The sequence below is a fragment of the Ambystoma mexicanum genome, chromosome 6p (genome assembly GCF_040938575.1).
Source record: "Ambystoma mexicanum isolate Mex_15411 chromosome 6p, UKY_AmexF1_1, whole genome shotgun sequence".
In the NCBI taxonomy this organism is placed as follows: domain Eukaryota; kingdom Metazoa; phylum Chordata; class Amphibia; order Caudata; family Ambystomatidae; genus Ambystoma; species Ambystoma mexicanum.
The window spans coordinates 1,050,028,112-1,050,051,229 of NC_090935.1; the positions used below are offsets into that span (position 1 = coordinate 1,050,028,112).

The 23,118-nt window shown below is 49.6% G+C and overlaps 1 protein-coding gene across 6 annotated transcripts in view; it reads left to right on the plus strand.

Annotated features, from left to right (window-relative positions):
- Nucleotides 1-23,118, plus strand: part of SEMA4D (semaphorin 4D) — a 974,222-nt gene that overhangs the window by 335,596 nt on the left and 615,508 nt on the right. The gene's annotated exons all lie outside the window — the stretch shown is intronic.

Here is a 23,118-nt window from a genome sequence, read left to right on the forward strand (position 1 = left end):
TGGGGGCAGTGCTTACACAAGTGGGGAATGACCAGGAGATCCGACCCATAGCATACGCCAGTAAGGCGCTCTCCGACACCGAGCAAATGTACTCCCAGATTGAGAGGGAAGCTCTGGCGGTGCTGTGGGGTTGCAGACATTTTCGCCTCTACATTCTGGGGCGCCCCGTGACTGTGGTCACGGACCACAAGCCGTTGTTGCCGATCATGGCGGGCTCATCATCCCGTCCACCAGTGAGAATAGAGCGCTGGATGCTCACCCTGCTCGAGTATGGAGTGTCGTTGGCATATCGTCCAGGGGCTAACAACGCGGCAGACTACCTCTCTCGACACCCAAGAGGGGACTCGCAGGAGTCTGCATCAGCGGAAGAGGCCGACGAACATGTCCGCCTGGTCGTGGAGACGGCCACCCCAAACTCCATGCAGGTGGAAGAGCTCGAGGTTGCATCAAAAGGCGACGAATGTTTCGCCATCCTGAGGGAAGCCATGCAGAGGGGTACCTGGAAGACGGTACTGGAGGCCGTGGAACGCAGGACATGTGAGGCCAGAGTGGCCCTCGAGCAGATATGGAGAGTGAGAGAAGAACTGACATTCTCAGAGTCGGGGCTGCTACTGAGGGGTGAGAGGATCGTGGTGCCCCAGGCCAAAGTTGCACAGGTCATCGCCTTAGCGCACCAGGGTCACCAAGGGGCGCCCAAAACCAAAGCTCGTCTCCGCCAGAAGGAGTGGTTCCCGGAACTCGAGCGGAAGGTGGAAGCATTTGTGGCGTTGTGCGTATGGTGCCAGGCTGCGGCACCGGCCCAGCGGGAACCGTCCATTGAAGCGATGCCCAGAGGGACCAAGCCATGGGGTGTAGTGCACGTAGACTCCGGGTCCACGTCGAGAGGCACTCACTTCCTAGTTGTGGTGGACGAGTGGTCTCGATACCCGGAGGTCGAGTTCATAGAGTCCGTCGCATTTGAGAACGTGGTGGTGGCGCTGGAGAAGATTTTCGCCACCCATGGCCTGCCCTCTGTGCTGTGCTCCGACAACGGGGCACCATTCCAAGGCGAGAGTTTTGCCGACCACATGAGGGAGTATGGCATTCAACACTGGCGGGTAACCCCACTGTGGCCCCGGGCCAACGGGGAGGCAGAGCGCATGATGCGCACCCTCAACAAAGTGTTCAGGATCGCCCATGGAAAGGGCGAGTGCTTGCAGAGGGCCCTGTACGTCTTCCTGCGGGGATATCGGACCACACCTCACTCCTCAACGGGTGTGGCCCCGGCGGAGGCTCTCTTCCAGAGATGCCCGAGAGACGTCATACCGGAGGTGGGGGACAGGGACCCTGCCGTCATTGAGAATGAACAGGTCGAAGAGGACAGACGAGTCCGGACGCAGATGGAAAACATCCAGAGGGGCCTGAGACCCCAACATCACGCTGGGAGATGAGGTGCTGGTGAGGAATCGCCACCCACAAGGAAAGTTGTCCCTCACGTATGAACCCGCTCCTCTAGATGTCGTGGCGGTCAAGGGTTCTATGGTAACAGCCTCTGACGGGACGTCGTCTGTAACAAGGAATGCTTCATTCTTCAGGAGAATCGGCGACCCGAGAGTGGACAGCCCGGACAACCGAGAGGGTGAGGGTGCCTTGGATGAAGGTGGGGGTGAAAGCCCCGCCGTGGACTCTCCGGCTCGAGGCAGACCAGGTCAAGAGACACCGGCCAGGGACGTTGGCAGGAGGTACCCCCTGAGAACAGGGTGTGGGAAACCTGCCCGTCTCACAGACTATGTGACGGACTGAGCTGGGGAGGCTGACCGGGGGTTAATGGTCAGGCCGTGACAGGTATCCGCGGGGGATCCAGGGTGGCTATGAATAAATGGGGGTCTTTGGAATTGACAGAGTTGTGTGCTTTATAAATGTGTGATAGTTAGTCCCTCCTGTTTCCAATTTGTTGTTATGGAAAAGGAGGAGTGTGGCGTTGGCCCTTTAAGGGTACGCACGCGACGGGGTGACGTTCACTCCGTCGCGTGCGCAGTTAAACAAAACGGGGCGTTCCCGGTGACGACACAATCACCGGGGAGCCCACACTGGTAACACCGCTGTCTCCGTGTCTCTGTGTCACGGGGTGTGGGGGGCTCACGGACGGCGGCATCCGGAGACCGCCAACACTGCTGAGGCGACTTTGTACAACAGCAGCATCGAGCTGTGCAGCGTTTTTTGTTTCCATTCATTTGGCATACCCCCTACACAAAGGAAAGCCCCCAAATACAGTGCTGCCATCGGAGGGTGAGAGGGTGGGGGGGGCTTCAAGTTGAACCATCCTCTCGTCGGCCCAACCTGCCCGACAAGATGATGGGGTTGAGCTTTGAGTATATTCCAACACACAAGAGTACATCTAGGTATTTTTAGATGTGAGTGTTTATTTTATCTGCATGTTTATTCGGTCTGTTTCAACCTCAATCAATTCACAAGTGGTTTATGGTTTATTGTTTATTGATGGACGAAATCTGAGAAATCTCACAATTTCAATTGATGTCTAATCGTATCCCCAGCAAATCACATCACCCGTATAGGAAACCTCGAACAATATGTCATATCAGTACAGATCCAAGTAACTTGCATTCATATTGTTTCAAACAAAAAACAAACCTATGCAGACAAATGCACATAAAACGCTACTAGGAAAACGAATGAATATGGCCAGATTATGAGCAAAACGTACCCCTACATATTTCAATCCTTACATAGGTGTGGGATTTTCATCAGGGGCAAATCAATTTAAGGTGATCCAAGGAATTCTCTAGGAGACGTTCTTATATCTTCATGAATTGAGGTTGACACTGACATTGAGGATTTGTTTCGTCTGCATGTAAAGTTTATAGTATCGCTACAATAGACCTGATGCCCTACTGTAAGTGCAAGAATTAAATGTGTGTGATAGCTGCTAATTAGGACTGGTATTGTTAAAATAATTCTTCCATTATGACCAAGGCAATGAGGAGTCTAAACGTGATATCGGGCCAAGCTTAAGGGTCCAGACACCACCAAGCTCGGAGTTTCTCCGATTAATCTGGGAATAAGGCCAGCCAGCGCATTTGCAGCAGAGTGAACTCACATCATGCACAACCAGGTAGATGAGGCAAACGGCTTCTGCTAAAAACCTTGCACGTTAACAGATTGAACTGTAAACCACCTTCTCATTCCAAGGTATTGCAGTGTTTTTATCACATTGCAAAACTCCTCTTTTGTAATATGCAACAGAGCTGGGCGGTTACCCCTGAAACACAGTAATGTGTAACTCTGAGATTAATGTTCTATTGTGCAATGTTTAGGACTCGCAGCTTAATTTTGGGAAGACATTGTGAACCAGTACATTGGGCAAGGCATGTCTGTGCAGCTGGGACTTTTTTTTAGCTAGACTGGAAAACATATGTTTTAAGAATTTCTATTGCTGGCCATGGAGGCCCTTAAGGATAGCTGAATGCACTTTATAAAGAAGTTCCCTTAAATTAGACAATATTAGGAGCGATTCCGTTTCACAACAAAACACACACTGGAAGTGCTGGGGGATGCAAATCTCGAAACGTGAACAAATGTGGTAGTCAACATAGGAAGCCATGGGACTAGTAATTCCAGGTACTGCGTCTGACTAAAAGTTTTAATAGTATACAAAGGTCAACCGTAGTAGTGATGCAGACTGGGCACTCCTCTTGGAGCAATGAACGTCACCCTGATACAAATGAGATTAATCTGAGGTGGAATGGAGAAAGTATAAAGTTTTGCTCCTTTAGAAGGAAGGTTATTTTCAACATCTAGCATTTTATGAATCATTAATTTAATGTGTGTGAGGTGCTCCTGACTGTCACCTCAAGCGAAGGTAGATTCCATTGCCATTAGTTGCAGGGGGTTGGAAATGGGGATTGAAGAGGCTAGAACTCTTGTGAAGAGTTCCTCAATTGAAGTGTCCTATGGCTCAGAAAGAAAACACTGTGAGACAGTACTTTGAACTTGATGGTGCATAGCCGTGGGCATTTTTTTTGGTTGGAGGAGAGCCCCCCACAATGAACCAGAGCCTCGTCCCTAAGGTACCGCAGCTAACGGGAATGATGGGAAGACCGGGTTGGGTGTGGGAAGAGACCCAACTCAAACAGACTGTGTCGGAAGTAATTTCCCTCGTCGCAGTGTCCCACCCAATACCGCTGCCCAAGCAGAGTGGAACAGGAGCCATCTCTCCCATCAGAGATTCAGCAAATACCTCTGTTAAAATAGAGGGCTTCAAGAGTTGTCTCACCTATTGCTGCGGCCCAACAAACGTCATTGGAAAGCCCAAGAGCTTTGGGAACCCATCCCCTCAATATGACATAGAAACCGGTAGAGAGCCATACAAGAAAGATGCAGAGTACCATGGAAAAGACATCCATCATCAGAGTGTTAGATGGAAGGCAATTCGAGTGTTTCTAGTTCCTGGAAAGAGTTAGAGACTAATTCAAGTTTTCTGCAAGATTGCTTAAAAACCAGTGTGGTGATTTTTTTATAGAAGGACCAGCAGGAGGGAGTCATTCCCCTGGTCCCTTGTGATGGGACATTGAGGAAGTTGCTTCTAATCTAAGACTGAAGCAGCCAAGACAAGGGAGTCATTCTCCTGGCGAAGGAAACGCAAACTTCACTTTAGTTAAAAACTTATATTTATAGTTTTGGGCGTTCGATTAATTGGTTTCTGTCAGAGAACATTTATTTTTGACTGACATTCTGACTGCTCACTAAAGCTTTCCTAGGTTGAGGAAGAGCAAGCCCCTTAGAAGTAGGGAGAGAGAGTTTTACAGAGTACAAGGTTATAGCCCACAAAATGACACCACCTTGTAAGTCTTCTTCTACTACATCCTCACACAGCCCAACCTGTTGACTCTTTACTCCATCAGTATTTGTCTGTGAGCCTGAATCATTTGTTACCACATCCTTTACCATCACACCGGGTGCTCTTAGGTACTTCCATCAAAGCCAGCACTAGCATCCAACCCTCTGACCTTGTAGACACTATGGCTTATGCCCCAACACTTCCCATTTTCCATGTGGAGTGCAGTTGAGTGCATCCCCTTCCCCTGTGTGCCCCCTGAGCCGCGTCTTTATACTTTGCGTTTGTTCCTGCCTTGATTTCTTTTTTTCATGCAAACCTCTAGCGCTCTTTCTCCCCCCTGTTCCCGCATCCCTGCTGTTGTGGTTTTCCCCTCCCCAGCATCCTCCACACCATCCGTTGGCTGCAGACCTCCTCATCAGCACAGTCCCCAGGACAGTCCCCCTGCCCGTGCAGCCCCTCCGGCGAAGGGCCATGAGGCAAAGGGCAGTTCCTACAGTAGCAGCTCCAGAGTTTTTTCTCCTAGCGGAGCATGCAGCGCAGCCATCAACCAGCAGCGACTGATACAGTAAGAAAGGTGGGGATAAGGGGAACAACCATTACTATTCCCTATGTAACTGTCCCTCCTCTCCTATTACTCCTATTAGCAATTCTTGCAGTTATTATTTTCTGTATCTTGCATGAGGACTTTTCTTAATTAGTCACATGGGTTTTTCTCTTATGAAAGTCAAGTCTGGGTGTTTTTGCAATGTGGTGTGTTTGACATTTAGGCTTTTTTTACCTCTCTAGGATAGTCCATTCTGGGCATTTCTGCAGTCATTCCTTGTCACCGACTCCCTCTCCGATTCTCTTCTTGCACTCCCTTGTGCACCCTCAAGTGCAAGTGAATCTGTTCACCTGCACTAATTGCACCCTTCTTCCCTGCCCTGCACTACTCCTCCCCACCTCTCATTTCTGTTACTGCACTTGCATGCTCCGAATTGTCTCACAACCTAGTAGGAATGTTATTGTTTCTCTTTCCTTGTTCATCCCAACCCCCCCCCTGTTTTCTTGTTACTGCACTTGCATGGTCTGAATTCATCAAGTCCTAGTAGGAACGTTCTTGTTTAGTTCTTTTCCACTTCCTTCCCTTACTTTGTCTTGATGTGCCTTGAAACACTTTTTGCTTTATAGGCACATTATAAATACCCAATTAATAAATAAATAGTCCTTGAAATGTCTCTATGGAGCAGGTCTCGGCATGCATTGAATTTACCTTGGACAGGGGCTCGAAGTCCAAAGGGATGAAGAGTATATTTTGGGTAAAAACAGATCTTGCAGCCCTTTCCTCTTGCCTTTAGTACACCAGTGGGCTTGAGACATTGCCTAAGTTTGATATTTTTGGGTCTTTCTTTAGTCACTTGGACATGGTTTGAAGCCAGACTTAGGTGCTGAACAGAGTCATTGCTAATTGGAGACTTGTCCTGAGAGCTGACACCTGAGCGGATGGCCCAGGCTCTGACTGGTAATGGCTGATTAATTGTTAAAGGTGCCTTGCCCAAATTGGGGATTTCTTTGTGAGGTAAGCCATCTTTAGATTATTGGGTATGCAAGAAGCTAGCCAAGAAGAATATTTGTTCTCCTGAGCATCCATTGTTCAGGCCTAGTCTACACTAGACCGCCGGTAATCCAGTCATTCAGTAAGGACCCCAAGCTTATCACTGTTTTTCCTCCCGACTGCTACAAAGGGAGACTCGTTCACCTCCAGTGACCATGGTCTGAGGACTTTTACGGTATATCTACATTTTGTGGGACATGTACTATGTAGCTACTACCCATTTGTGAGCAGATATGCAGAAAGTTATGCAATGAGCAGCAACAAGCCGGGAAACTGGATTTCGATAACTGGCCAGGATACTGTGGACTGCTTGGCAAGGTCCATTAGCACCACTCTGAAGCCCGGGAGGCATTCCTGGATGCCTACTTCCAATGTTTTATCTGACGTCTAGGCGAAGCTGCTTAACATACATTTTCAAGGTAGATGAGTCCTTCTAAAAAATAAATTACAAGACTCCCGGTTGTCTGCTGTGGTCAGGTAATGGTGAGAGCCTTTTGGGAGATACCCATTCTCTGGCCATCCATCTCTAAAGCCATTAAAGACATAGCAACTAATTCTTCCACGCTGTAAGAGGAACAGGTTCTGCCCATGTCTATGCAACACTGCAATGCCTTAAGATCCATCCACACCTGTGCCCTTTTAATGAAGAGTGCGTTTAACAGGATGTGTTCTTTTTCCCCGAATTATGAGCCTGTTATCCCTGACCAGTGTGTCCTCCCCACAATTCAAATGTTTCGCTTACCATTTCCGGAGTGGTCCCCTCAGAATCGTCCTCCTTCTATCCTTCCCCACTTCAGGAAGACGTCCTAGTGAGGAGTTTGCCAAACAGTTTCGCAAAGGTGTTGTAGTGCAGGTTCCAGTTCAAAACCTTAAGAGGCCCCAAAAAGAGGTTGTTTGAGGTTCATATTAGATCTTACCCTATTGAAAAAGGTGAACCATGCCCAGATCATCCAGGCCCATTGAGAGCTGGACTGACTGGTGTCGCCAGACTTCCGGGAAACATGTTTCCACATACCCAACCACGTCAATTAAAGGACCTGTAATTTACTTGGTGCAGTTACTTTGATTTATTTACTTCACTGCCCCTGTCTGACACACTCTAGGGTCCTCACAAGGGGTGTTGGTGGTGGACAAGGGGTGTTGGTGGTGGCTGCTTCCCTTAACAGAAAGCTTCCTGGTCTTACCCTGTCTGGGTGATTGGCTATTGACAGTAAAAATTTCGACGTTCGTGTTTTTACACCATGCAAGACCTGTGTAAATTTGCATGTTCCTGAACGTCTGAAAATGCCTTGGTGGTCGAATAGGATCCATTTTATTTGACCGTATTAATGCTCTTGACCAACATTTCTCGATTTGATTGTGGGTGTGCAGTCATCAATAGTTCCAGTGAGTAGTTCGAAGGCATTGCGGGAGCGTAAGAAGAAGCTTTCTGTAGGTAAGGTGGCCAAGCCCTGGAAGTCGAAGTCCACCGGCCTTTCGACTGACGATTCGAGGGGCGACTCTCCATATCGTCGTCGGTCCGGGGGGTCTCGGTCCCGGAGTAGGTCCCGCCATTCCTCTGCCTCTTCGAGGCACTCACGGAAGCACCGTCACAGGTCGCCTTCCCTGTCCTCGTCCGAGGACTCCGCCCGTCGGCGGGTTGCTTGTCCCAACAAGCATTCCACTCCTGCCAAATGGGATTCCTTTCGGCAGGAGAGGATGGCGATTTTTCAGTCGCAGGGTTATGGTCTGTCCACGCCGTCGAAAGACGCAGGCCGTGACCATGCTAGAGACATCACTCGCACGCCTTCGGCTCGAGTGGTCGTCACGATCACTGGGCGCCTTCGAGATCCCGGTCGGACAAGGTTGGTCGCTCTAGACATGCCCGTTCCAGGTCCTGGTCCTCGACACCCTCGAGACCGTCTGAGCCTGTGAAGTCTTCGGCGCTGAGGTCGTCGAGGGACTCTCTCGAGGTTCTGCCTCCGAAGAAGCCGTCGACGCCATCGGCGACCAGGCTGTCGAAGGACACGCTCGGGGCTCCGCCCTCGAGGACTGTGTCGAAGCTATCGGCGCCACGCTCGACGTCAACGCCAATTTCATCGACACCCTCAATGCCTTTCGAGGCTGTTTTGTCTGAGGTACCCCGTGGCACGGTGGAACCCCCTAGAAAGGCTCTGGCCAAGGCTAAAAATGTCTTTGTCCCTTTTTCTGTGCCCTCATTCCAGCCTCTGGATTATATTTCTGAGGTGGATGAAGGTTCTGAGGAAGGGTTGGTTCCTGATACGGCACCGGACGAGATTTTGTCTGGTCATAGCCAGATTGATGACCTGCGTCAGTCGTTGCACGACGCCAGTGGTCTGGACACTTCTCTGGAGGTGGAGTTCTGTAGGCCTGAGCCTGGCACCCATGCCGAGTCCTAGTACCGGCGCCTTATGTCGAGGGCAACGGAATACTTGGAGTGGTCTGCGCCACCAGTGGATTTTCTGCAGGATGACCTGATGGATATCCTCAACCAACTGACCCGGTACTGCCATTCCATACGGCCTTGCAAAGAAGGGTGGCGGCGGCTTGGACTGCCCCGGAGAGTCTCCCGGCAGTGAGCAAGTCTTTGCCGCGAAAATACCGTCCAGCCAGTAGCGGCCCCTGCTACTTGAGCACGCACCCCACTCCGGAGAGTTTGGTGGTGCAGGCGGCTACTGCCCCAGCAAAGCATGCGTAGGACCCTACCATCGCTCCTGATAGGGACGACAAGCGTTTTGATGGTTGGGCGAACAAAGTGTTTTCTTCAGGGGGTATGGCTTTGCAGGCAGCCAACTCTGTGTGTGCCTTATCACGTTTCATGCACACTCTGTGGAACTGTATTTCGTTAGTGGCTGATCATATTCCCGAAGGGGAGGAACGGGATGGTTTTCTTGCCATGGTGCAGGATGGCAAGGATGCCATGTGTGAGTCCGTTCAGTCGGGTCTGGACATGGCAGATTGTGTCAGCCGGTCCATGGAGGTGAGCACCGTAATACGCAGGTTTGCATGGTTGCGGAAGTTGGGGTTTGCTCCTGATGTGCAAGCCCGGCTCCTCACCATGCCCTTTGATGATGAACATCTTTTTGGCAGCAAGGCTGATGAGGGCCTTGAAAGGTTGAAGACCTCCAAAGCTGCAGCGAAGTCGTTGAGCGCTGCAGTTCGCAAACCTCTGCCTTTTCGTCCTTGGGGACAGCAATGGAGGGGAGGTTCCTTTCGATATTACTCATCCTTTAGTAGATCGAGAGGAGCTGCAAGTCAAAGGGGCCATCGTAGGATGCCAGAGGTGGAAAACGGGGTACTCAAGGTGCCAAGGCCGCTCAGGCAGTTGCCTCTTTACCCTCAGGCAATGCCGCAGCCGCTCAGTCATGAGGCCAGGTCCCATGGTTCGCCGTCTGGGGGAAGGCTGGCGCAGCATCTTGTAGAGTAGCGTGCCATTACTTCAGATGTGTGGGTTCTGGAGATCATAGCCCACGGCTACTGTCTTCCTTTCCGGCAGAGGCCTCACAACAATCCACCAGGGAATCCCTCTTTGAGGAGTCCAGATCCGCTACTTGCGCAGGAAATACAAGCCCTGCTGGAGAAAGCCGCCATAGAACTGGTGCCTGTAGCGGAGAGGAACGGTATTCCCCTTATTTTTTTATTTCGAAGAAAGACGGGGTTTGAGACCCATCATGGACTTGCGCGGTTTGAACAAACTCCTCAGGAAGGACAAGTTCAAGATGGATACTTTCTCTCAAGTCCTCCAGGCCCTTCACCTTCAGGACTGGTTGGTGTCACTCGACCTCAAGGACGCTTACTTTCATGTGCCGATCCATCCCAAGCACAAGAAGTACCTGAGGTTTGCGGTTGGCAACTCGCACTTTCAGTTTCGGGTCCTGCCGTACGGATTGACCTCCGCCCCGAGGGTTTTCACCAAGCTCATGATGGTGGTGGCAGCATATCTCAGGAAAGGGGGGATTCACGTCTACCCCTACCTGGACGATTGGTTGATCAGGTCGCGCTCTCCCGAGCAAGACCTGGATCATCTGTCCGTCACTTGCCACTCCCTTCACAAGCTGGGCTTCTCCCTCAACTTAAAGAAGTCCCACTTAACGCCAACTCAGCGGCTCCAGTACATCGGAGCAGTGTTCAACACGTCCCTGGGGCAGTGTTTTCCTCCCCAGGTGAGAGCTCATCACATTCAGCAGATGGTGCACAAGTTTTCAACATGGCCAGAGTCTCCCAGCGTTCGAGTTCTTAAGGTTGCTCGGCCTCATGGCATCCTGCATTCTTCTGGTGCCAGAGGCCAGGTTGCGGATGAGATCTCTGCAATTGGCCCTCAAGATGCAGTGGTCACAGTCCTCCGGCAGGATGTCGGACCCCGTTCAGGTGCCGCCCTCGGTCGCCCAGGACCTTCTGTGGTGGGCCGTCAAAGGCAATCTGATGAGGGGGTCTCCATTTTGGCTACCCTGGCCTCACGGGATGGGGAGCTCATGCCAACGAGTTGACAGTCGGCGGTCGTTGGTCTCCGTCGGAGTCCAGACTCCATATCAATCTGTTGGAGCTGTGGGGCGTCAGGCTTGCCCTGAAGGCTTTTCTGCCGACTGTGCGAGGGAAGAATGTCCTGATTCTGGCGGACAACACAGTGGCCATGCACTACCTCAACAAAAAGGGGGGGGCAGGGTCACTTCATCTGTGCAGGGAGGCGATGCAGCTCTGGTTCTGGGCCATCCAGCAGGAAGTTTCAATCTCGGCAGTTTATCTGGCCAGAGACGAAAACGAGACGGCGGACGCTCTGAGCAGGCAGATCGCGATCTCTCACGAGTGGGAGCTGGCTCAGGAGATTCTCCTTCAGATCTTCGCCCTTTGGGGGACCCCTCAAGTGGATCTATTTGCCTCCAGTGTCAACCGGAAGTGCGAAAGGTTCTGCTCACGGGAATTTTCTTCAAGAGGAGCCTTGGGAGACGCGTTCGTGGTGGAGTGGTCCTTCCCACTGCTGTACGCATTTCCTCCAGTCCCCGTCATCCCGCAAGTGCTGCGGAGGTTACGGAGGTTCGGTTCCCGATTGATCCTCATTGCTCCGGCATGGGCCCGGAGGACGTGGTACACAGACCTTCTCGACTTGTCCATCTGCCCTCCACGTCGTCTTCCCTACCGAGACGATCTGCTCTCACGGGAGGGGGGGGGGGTTCAGGTTCTCCATCCAGAGGTCAGATCCCTCAACCTTCACGCTTGGCTTCTGAAAGGTTGAGGTATAAGGATTGGGACCTCCTTGAAGACGTGATGGAGGTGTTGCTTTCGGCCAGACAACCGGCAACAAAGTCCCTATACCGTTGCCGTTGGAGAAAGTCCTGCAGGGTTAAGAATGTGGATCCTTTTTTTGTGACATTCCTGTGGTTCTGTCTTTTTTGCTTTCTTTAGCCCACAAGGGCCTGCAAGTGGGTACCATTAAAAGTTACCTGGTGGCACTGTCCATATTTAAGCGCTCGTCTGAGGAGTGTTCTTAATTCATAATTTCTCAGTTTTTGAAAGGGCTCACTAATGTGTTCCCACTGTCATCTTTCCAGGTGCCCGGTTGGGATATGAACCTTGTTCTAAAGTTCCTAATGGGTGCTCCATTTGAGCCTTTACATTCTTGTCCTTTGAGACTGTTCACCATTAAAACTGTATTTTTATTTGCGGTCACTTCCGCTCCCAGAGTGAGTGAGTTACAGGCACTTTCAGTTAAGCCACCCTTCACTGTGTTTCATAAGGACAGGGTTGTCCTTTGAGTTCGTCCTTCCTTTCTTCCGAAAGTGGTGTCGGAATTTCATTTAAGCCAGAGGGTCATTCTTCTTCGTTTGGGACAAGCTGTTACTAAGCAGACTTTGTCTAGATGGATTATCTTGGCAATTTCTGAATGTTACCGCTTGGCGGGTAAGGACCCTCCGGTAGGCTTGCGGGCCCATTCTACTAGGGGTATGGCTGCCTCTACTGCCCTGCAGAGGAGGGTTCCTATTCGTAACATCTATGAAGCAGCCACTTGGGCTTCGGTCCATACTTTTGTACGACACTACTCCCTAGATTCTATCCATGGGCAGGATCTGGCCTTTGGCAAGGCGGTCCTTTACTTTGCAATTTGATTGGGCATTCTAAATTTCTATATTCTAAATTCTTTTTCCCTCCTCCATACTTTGGTACTGCTTTGGGAGTCTGTGATAGATATGCAATACGTCGGAGGATCCAATCCCCTCGAAGAACAATCCCATCGAAAGAACGTTACCCGGTAAGAGAGTAACTTGTTAATTTATAAACTGGGTGATTTGGGTACACTGAATATGTCCAGGAAGCATCTGTCAATGTAGTTCTTTGAATTCTGAAATGTGAGGGATTTATCATACCAGCATATGGTGACGTACCTGGGAAGTGGCAACCAAAGCCACAGACTTGGTGTATCGCTGCCTTCACCTGCTGATAGAATGCTTCTTATTGCCAATGCCATACCTTTTTTATTTTAATTTCTTTACTGTAGTCTGTGTTAAAATCTATTGATTGTGTACCATGTAAAGACTCAACCAATACTTGTTTCTTATAAGTGTATTTTCCGTCTCTTGACTGGACAAGTTCCAGCACTCGTCACTTCTCAGCCCTTCTCCACTGCTTGCTGATAATACATAGCATTGAGAGCACACGTGTCTGCTAGCTGTGTGAGGCCTTATGCTTAAGTAAGAAGGACTCCTGTTCTGGTTGATAAGATTGATTGATCGCATCAGTTAATGTACATTCATTTTTAATGTTGGTGATTTTATGGAACGCCACACACTTGACCATAGTGCATTTAGAGCACTTGCTTATGTAAAGTATGTGCAAGACCGAAAGAAGAGTAAGGAGGGTTGGTAGATGCATTGAGGTTAGGTCACGTCTACTTATCTTAGACCGCATAGAAAATTGAAAAAGTGGTTTTCCGCCCGCCTGTGAAACAGTTATGGGCATTCAGAAAGCAAAGGAGGGAAGAGAAGGATGCGTGACGTGAGTAAAGAGGGATACGTCGGATAATAGTGTCGTTGGGCAGTTAGAATAGAGAAGAATTTGAGTCTGGCGCCTCTAGCCGGCGTTCCAGTCACTTCCATCCAGAGCCAAAGGGTTCAATCGAGGACCAGTTTGAACTGTCCGTTTATAATTGCTTTCTGGACTTTAGGTCACTGGATTCGGCTTTAAAGTGTGCTTTTAATCCATGCCATAGTATGGGCGGCTAGATGGCCGGGCTTCTACCTCTGTGTTGTGATTTGAAGGTCAGCTGGTGGATGCTCTGTGTGATTTTGGACCCAAGGTTTCTGTATTGCATGTAGTGAGGTGCAAGATTCTGCCAATACTGTGTGCGCCTTCGTTCCAGTAAGCATTTTGCGATGGACCATTTACTTGGAAATTTGTAATCCTATTTCTTCAGGTTTCGCCACCGTCTGGCTGCCTGGTTTTGTAGTCTGTGTTGCCTTTTAATGAGCGTTTTATGGTGCCCGCTGCAGATAATGTTTCAGTGGTCTAGACATTGCATGGCCACATTTTTCAGTTTCTAGACAGCTGAAGGTCCCCGCCCCTGACCAGCGATTTCAGCTGGGGAGCTTGCAGAATATGTACTATTTTTTTCTTCACTTTCTCAGCCAAGACCGATTATGCCAAGTTTATTGGCCAGAAATGGGTATTTCTTTGCCTCAGTGTCACCCACTATAAGGATCTCCATTTCGGTAAAATTCAATTAAAGGAAATTGCTTCATGAAGTAGGAACAAGCTGTAGCATCTTTGCTACATGACGTATTAAGTCTGGTCCAGAGCTGACTTGTTTTGTGGATCTAGGTACACTTTCGGCACATTTTAAACTGCAGCTGCTGTTGCTCTACTGCCTCTGTAATAGGGGCACTAATGTTGAGCAGCAGGGATGTTAGTGAGAGCCATGGAGGAACTCCTCAACACCAGTGGTCGAAGTGAGCGGGAGCGGTGTTCCTCTACTTTTTTAAATGAAGTATTACTGTACCTATCCTTTTATTTTAAAAAGAAACCATTCCGGAATGGTTAGTTTTAAAATAAAAGTGTAGGAAGAAGTTGAAACGTACACTTTCAGTGCACTGCACTGAACATTCCCTTAAACAGCAGGTGCATGTATTTGGGGGTTTGTATTGTGTGCTGGAGGGGGCTCTGTGGTGGGGTTTGTGGGGAGTGGGTGCAGGCCAGCAGGGAATATAGTTCCAATACTTTTTTTTTTTTTTTTTGATTTAGCTGTTTTTCACAACTTTTCAATATTGTATAATAAAACATTTGCAATGAATTTACAATGCACAACATATTCGCTTCTACATTTACATTTTTGTTCTTATCATGTAATAAAAAGAAAAATACATCCTTTATAAGAAAAGGAAAATAGTTAAGAGTTACTCAATCTGTAAGAGTTTCCAATTAAAACCTATTTAACATGGAACATAAAATATATTATTCATATCGCCTTAAGTATCATTTGTAGTAACGTGTATCTCCAATAGGATCTGTTTTAAAATAAGAAAAGGCAGAGCCACATTAACATAATTATTCAGCTTCGCCCCACTTTAGTTTTTCTAAAAAGTGCATTATAGCTATTCTCACCCGTCCACTACTTACTTCTTTTCGTGCAATTCGACCACTGAACAACACTGTACGAGTCTATCATACTAAGTAGATATCAACTTCTTGGCTGCAGTTTTGGTGCAGGGACTAGATACTCCAACACCCGACCAGATAATCCTTTGAATATGGTAGGAATGTATGTTCTGATGTCCGCTGCTTATGGGGTTGAAGCTGGAGTGTCAACCATTTAGTACCAGCATAGTTGCTTTGATTGTAGGTCTTGCTGTATTCAAGCTCCGCCCCTGTTTGCAGACACTGTGTCTGAGAGGCCCAGTTGTTGTTCTTGACATTTGACTGCTGATGCACGCTAATGCATGGGCGCGCACATGAGAACCACAAAACTGCATCATCCAACCCTAAAAAATCATACACTGCTGCCCTCTGCTCCAGGAGCCCAGCACTAAGGTAACAAGAAAAGGGAGCTGCCAATTGAAAGCTGTGGGCACTCTGTTGCCGTCAAATGTCAACTTTATGGACATTGTTTCCTAATGCTGTTTTGTGCTTTTTTTATTTTTATATTCGTGGTTTGTCAATAGATGGGCTTGCCTCCCACATTATCTTACTATAGAGGTGAGCTTCTACCCTTCATATACAACACCCCCATCACTTCTGAGACCTACTTTTACAGTCCTCCGACATTAACCACTAACGCATCCAAAGAACTCCATGGGATCCATAGTATGCGTGTTTGTGCTCCACTTAACAACCTAATTGCGATCTGTCATGCTGTTCAGATGAGTGACCTCACCATCGGATTTCACACTGAATGATCTTCGCTTAGTACTTCCAGGATTGAATTTCCACTTCATGGAAGGTCAGGAGTGGAAGTGCTTGCTCGAGATACCATTTTGATTTCTCCGACAACATTACACTCAGAACTGCATTGCATTTATGTTGTGGCACGAAAAATAAACCTTGCCCCAAACCCCCCGAAAACTGCATTTTCACGGTTCTGTGGTATCTGCAACCCCCCAGTGCTCGTCTAGAACTCCAGGGCCTAGATGCCCTTGGGCCTTAGTTGCGGTCTATATATTTCATTAAAATACAATACAAATCTGTCCAGCCTTTAACTAATCAACTAGTGGGACTGATTGGCTCTTTAACGTGAAATAAAACTCTCGCGTGAGGTGATCTGAATAACCAACTTCATTTGCTGATGTTTGTCCAACTCCATCATGGACTGCTGCCACCAACTCGATTTCAGATACTAAGCACGGGCACCACACAACAGGAAGGGCACGCCGTGGCCATCGTTCTGTACAAGGGCATTCTCATTTGCTTCAACAACATTGTGCATCTAATCTGGTCAGATCAAAGAGTAATATTCTGAATTGCTGATGAGCGACAATACCCTCTGCTACCCCAGGAGTGATCGCGCCTTCGCGATCCCCTCAAAATATGACCGCAGATAACTTTCAGCCTTTCTTTGCCAATGTTATCATGGAGTGTAGTAATCGGTCTGAAAACACTTCCAAACCTGTCCTGCAACATAACACCCACATATCTAATGCCTTGGCTCCTACAAAACTGGGGAAATGTGAAGGAAATTAAGAAAAAAAGCAAACTGGTCCAAGCACCTGGGCATGCAATAACAGGGCCTGGCAAATGACTAATACTTATACTTGAGCCAAAACGGTTGGCTTTGCCAAGCTTGTTTTTAACAGGACTTCAGTGAAGGACGCACATAGTGCTTATAAATCGAGTGGCTGCAGGCAGACCTGGTTTAGAAATGTTTTCATTACACCAGTAGCTTTTTTACAGCTCCAGTGAAGGCATTAACTCTGAGAAGACTGTTTTGAAAAAACTGTAAGGAAGCAGGGGCGATCGTCCCAGGCTCCTAAGAGGTTTTGAGTAAGGCAGATGCCTCCGAGTGTGCTGGAGTGGTTTGTGGCTGCTGTAGGGAGGAGGGGGCGCTCATAGAAGCATCATTATGATGGTAGAAATGGGCTTGGGCACAGCACACCAGAACAGGTTGCAACATGGGCAGAGGTGGGAAAGGCCAGAGCCACGGAGATTCATAAACCTTCCATTGTCTTATGCTTCCAGCACTCGTACCTTAGAAGGAATGCGCCCTGCAATGCCATGAGGGGGCTGAGAGGTCTGTGAATGGTTATCCCACGAGAAGGAGGGCACAAGCTTCTGACCCCCTCCCCTCATCCCAGCTTTAGGTTACAGCGCCCAGATGCCCCCATCCCAAGACCCCAGCATTCCAAGCTGATAGCTTGGCTTTGATAAGCCAAGGGCAGAGGAGAATAAGGGTGCACAGTCCAAGCATGCTCAACCGGCACAGTCAAAGTCTTTGTCGACGACTGTCAGCGGCTACCACTGCCACGGCAGCTGCAGGTGCTGAACCGGCCAGGACATTGAGCCCCACCCGTGCACCCCGGTGGGAGGCCGGCTGACGGGATTCGTCAGTGAGTGGGAAAAGATCACCACTGATAGATGGGTGCTGGACGCTCTCGTCCAAGGACATACCCTGGACCGCTGATCATAAAGCTGTTATACCTCCAATCGATCAGGAAAGATCAGAAAGCAGACACAGGCTGCCCCCACCATTTGGCCATGTGATTTGTGCAGCGAGGTGCCGGGAGGGCCAAAACAACAAATGGGGTGGGGAGATCTGAAAGGGCACCGATGTGTCTGGAATTAAGCTGAGGTTTATAAATTGCGGTGACCTCGAAGTATCCTCCAAGCCCATGTCTGCAGTACCAGGTGCACACTAGGTTAGAGATAGAAAATGTATTGTTCTCCAGCATGGGGTCTGGCATGGATTCACATACTCTTGAATATTCCCCGTCGTCAGGCTGGGAATCCTCTGTAAAAGAAAAAAGTTTCACTTTCACTTTAAAACTGTATTTCTCCTCTAAACCAATCACTGTCCTCTGAGTCATACTGCCCCCATTCAATGACAATCCTCTCCCTAAGCCCTATCTCTGGCAGCTATCTTCAGATTTGTACTGCATGCTTCAGTGTTGGGAGTCCTTGGAGTTTGCTCTCCAAGCTTGTACGATTTATCGCGTTTTTCAGCAAGAAAAGTTAAATGTTTGTTCCAAAGAGCCTTTGTGCTATTTTCCTCATCTGCCCACAAAGGGGATCCCTTGTCAGTGAAGTTTTGCGCTCAAGGGCGAATATTCATCAAAGATTCTAGAAGGCCATCTTGGACCTACCATCATGCCTTCCGACCATGTCGGAGGAGAAGGAGGGAAGGTCCCTCTTCAGGCCGTGCACCAAATGTAGTCTACAGAATTTGTTTGTAGAAGACAAGCGCCTGCAATGCCTCCACTGCCTACGCCCAGACCATTAGGAGGTAGAGTACAAGATATGCCAAGGTTTTTCTAAGAAGACGACGAAAGACAGGCACAGTAGGTTGGCGGCATGGCTCAACTCGAACAAGGCCTCTGACCCGTGCTCCGAGCAGGGTCATGCCTCGTCCAGGACCATCCGTTGAGGGTGCCCCATCTATGAGTGTCCAAGATAAGGCCAAGATCCGCAAGTCGAGTCCACCGGGTTCGCCGTGGATGCGGGTCCCAAATTGGTAAGGAGCGATCATCATCACCCTCTGCCTCTATAGCCAGCCTTCCTCTTTGAAATTTAGCTTGATGGAAGTCATCCACCCCAGCAAAGCTACGGGAGAGATTTGATAAGCCAAGGGCAGAGGAGAATAAGGGTGCACAGTCCAAGCATGCTCAAACGGCACAGTCAAAGTCTTTGTCGACGACTGTCAGCGGCTACCACTGCCACGGCAGCTGCAGGTGCTGAACCGGCCAGGACATTGAGCCCCACCCGTGCACCCCGGTGGGAGGCCGGCTGACGGGATTCGTCAGTGAGTGGGAAAAGATCACCACTGATAGATGGGTGCTGGACGCTCTCGTCCAAGGACATACCCTGGAGATTCAGTACAGGTGTCATGCGGATCCCTGCGGTGTCCCAACGGGAGGAGCACATCACTCAGCTCTTAGAGGAGGTACTAGCCATGGTACGAAAAGGGGTGATACAGCTGGTTGCCCAACTGGCTCCGGAGCCTATTACAGATAATTTTTAGTCAAGAAAAAGACAGGGGGCTGGAGGCCCATCCTAGACCTGAGACGTCTGAACAAGTACCTCAAGTCACAAAAGTTCTGGATGGTCACGTTGCAGCATGTGCTTGGCCAGTTGGATGAGGGAGACTTCTTGACGTCACTGGACCTGGAGGACTCCTACTTCCACTTCCACATCCCCATTCACAAACATTAAAGGTTTCTACATTTCATAGTGCAGGGACAGCACTACCCGTTCGAGGCCCTTCTTCAGGATGTTCACGAAGTGCATGCCACCGGTGGCGGCCCATCTTCGTCTATGGGGGATACATGTGTACCTGTACCTCGACGACTGGCTCATCCGGGCCCGTTCGCGAGAGTTGGCCATCGGACACAGAGGCGACCGTCCAGCTGCTGACGGATCTGGGATTCTCCATCAATTATCTGAAGTCCTACTTAACACCATTGCAGAAAGTGCTGTTCTTAGGAGCCAGACTCAATACGGTTGCATGCCTAGCATCGCCCTCGGAGCAGAGGGTAGCAGCCATTCAGGGGAAAGTGCAATGACTTGTCAATGAAGACCACCTTGGTGCGGACCATCACGTCGCTGCTCTGCATGATGTCTTCTTGCATCTACCTTATCCAGCTCTGCAGCTTACGGATGCAAACGCTTGAGGAGTTCCTTGACACTGGCTGGATACAGGTGTCCATAAGCTTCGCGGACAAGATCCCAATCGACGAGGAGTTCCGTCGAGCGATAAGGTCATGGGGCGTTCACTCCAACATCGCCCGGTGCACAGGGTTTCAAAACCACAGACGCTTCCCTGGAAGGCTGTGTAGCACACACCGGATGTCTGCACGCCAGAGGCCAGAGGAGAAGGATCTCCATATAAATATCCTGGAGCTATGGGCAGTGTTCTGGGCCCTCAAGTCGTTCCTTCCGTCTCTGAAGAACAAGGTGGTAAGGCTCTTCACGGACAACACCGCCATGATGTTCTACACCAGGAAGCAGGGGGGGAACTCGATCCTCAGTTCTATGCGTAGGCGCAGGACCTGTGGCACTGTGCCGTCAGACAAGAGATGTTTCTCGTTCCTCTTCAACTGGCGGGAGTCAAGAAAACCATTGCAGACTCCCTCAGTAGGGAAATGCGTTTCTTCCACGAGTGAGAACTTCGGCAGGACCAGGTGGACTACATCTTCGTCAAGTGGGGCAGGCCTCAGATCGATCTGTTTGCAACGGCGGTGAACTCCAAATGGCAGAGGTTTTCCAGCAGATTCCACCAACCGAGGAGCCTGGGGGATGTGTTTCCTGCGTTGCCGCTTGCTACGAGTCATCAACACACTAGGACAGTGCAGAATGATGCTCATCGCCCCGGTGTAGCAGAGCCAGATTTGGTACGCGGACCTTCTCACCCTGTTGCATCGTCTCCGGTCAAGCTGCCAGTGGTTCCGGATCTTCTCAACAGACGAGGCGCAATCCTTCACCACAACCAAGGATCGTTGAACCTGAGTGCTTGGATCCTGCTGATACGAGTTGCCTGTGGACTGTAGGGAGGTCCTCGCCAAGGCCAGGGCATCGTTGACTTTGAAGTGCTACGGTCACAAGTGGGTTTGCTACGTGGTGCCGTTTGCAGAAGATTACCCATCTGAGGGTCATACCCCGCAGATTCTTCCATACTTGATATCCTTGGCCAAGGCCGGACTGGCGCAAACCTCTATGAAGGTACATGTGACGGCTATCTCCTGCTACACCATGTCTCCAAGAAGATCTTCACTTTGGTCTCACCGACTCGTCAAGGAGTTCCTTTAAAAGGCTGTTTCGATCTTTCCTGCCGGTGAAGGCTCTGTCCCCGGCGTTGGAACTCAACGTGGTGCTGATGAGGCTCATAGGTGCCCCCCCCCCCCCTTCGAGTCTATGCATCAGGCTCCTCCAAAGTACCCTCTCGTGGAAAACGGCTTTCCTTGTGGCCATCACCTCTGCCAGAAGTGTAGGTGAGATCCAGGACCTGTCCTGTGACTTTCCACAAATCAAGGGTGGTGCTGCGGACGCACCCCCCTATCATGCCGAAGGTTCCGTCAGAATTCCACCTCAAAAAGCCTTTGGTGTTACCTGTTTTTCCTGGAGCCTTCATCAACCGGCTGAAAGTGCCTTTCACTCACTGGACATTGCTCGTGCCCTGAAGTTCTACGTGACACACACAAAGGGTTTTCGGAAGACTTCTCAACTGTTGTGAACTTTGGTCCTGTGAACCATGGGAAGGCCTTGTCCAAGGCTTCCATCTCAAGGTGGCTCTCTGGCTGCATCGTGCACTGTAATCGGTTGGTGAACCGACCCCTGCCTGGCCGTCCGAGAGCACACTCAACCAGAGCGATCACTTACGATGACGGCATTCTTGTCTGGTGTGCCCCTGCTGGGCATCTGCAGGGCTGCTATGTGGAGGTCCACGCACACCTTCACGAGATTCTACTGCATCAACAGAGGTTCCACGGAGGAGTCCAGAGTCGGCCAAGCAGTGCTTCGCAAACCTGTTCGCTTGAGGCGAGTCTGTTCCAGAGGTAAGAGTAGATTGCTTCTGTTGAGCCTTGCCACCTCCCGTGGTTATGTAATGTTGTACTGCCATGTATTAGTTATTCATGAGCATATGAATCCATGCCAGACCCCATGCTGGAGAAGAAACAAGTTACTTACCTGTAACTATTGTTCTCCAGCATGGGTCTGGCATGGATTCACATGCGAACCCTCCCTCCAACCTCTCTGCGGCTCTTCTTGGTCATACTGCCACTTTACGTGCTTACCAAATCTGAAGATGGCTGCCAGAAGCAGGGTTTAGGGAGAGGACTTTTATTGGATGGGGCAGTATGACCCAGAGGACAGGGATTGGTTTAGAGGAGAAATAGTATTAAAGTGAAGGTGAAACTCGTTTTTCTTTTACCGTGGATTCCCAGCCTGACGACGGGGAATATTCATGAACATGTGAATCCATGCCAGGCCCATGCCGGAGAACAATAGCTACAGGTAAGTAACAAACTTTTTTTTAACTTCTAATTGATAATTAACTGCCGCTTCGCGTCCGATGACCTACACAGAGGAGCCCACGTGAAAGAAGACGAACAGAAGGGGCTGGGACCAATGGACTGGCATCCCTTAGGTAGCCTATGCATAGGTTCGCACCAACCAGCCATTTCGATTTGTAACCTATGTAACTTATGTCATTGACGCTGTGTGCCTTTTTAACTTGTTGGTCGTGCTGACTTTGCCAGATTCTTCCGTGACAACAGAGTTTGTTGCTCGCGCATCCTATTTTGGTGGAAAGACACTTTGTTCTCCTTGCAAGAGGTGTGCTGGGCCTTTTTCCCTAGTGGGTTACATTTGTTCTGGAGTGAGCGTTGAGGGATTTCTCTACAAAACACTGCCAGGCAATTTGAGTGCAAAGTTTGACTGTAAGGCTAGATTATACCAAGCTTGAGGAGTTCCCATGAGGAGGTGTTTTGGGCTGGGAGGGACAGGAACTGAGTGGAAACGGCCATAGGGGTTAGCATAGCCATGGGCAGTTAATGGGTGGGCACATAACCAAACGCCTTCAACCTTTATATCCCTCCTCGTATGCTGTTTCTCCCTATCTGTACTCCAATGCAATCGTTTTGGCTCTGCCACCTAATAGCCCTCCCTAAAAGGGGAAGTACCCACAACAACAAGGCCCTGTAAGTGCACGGTGAGTGCCCCACCTCCCTGCTGAACTAGTGAGGTGCTGTTCGGCTGCCAACACTACACACCCCTGCTGTCCACTTTGCTTTGGCTGTGCTCCCATTCATTACAGTAGCGAGCAGCGCCAATGTCATGTGAGTGGACTAGAAAAGTTTGCTGGCATGACCAACCAGAGTGCCCATTACGTTGCCTTATTGTAATGCATGTAACTGGATAACTAGCGCAACAAGTGCTGCTACTCGTAAGTTCCAAACTCCCAAAAGTGTGCAGGATTTCCCAGGACACTCTGATCTGAGTGCATTGGGCCTAGTTGTGGCTTGCCTCCCATGAGCAGCACCAAACTAAAAAAAGATTT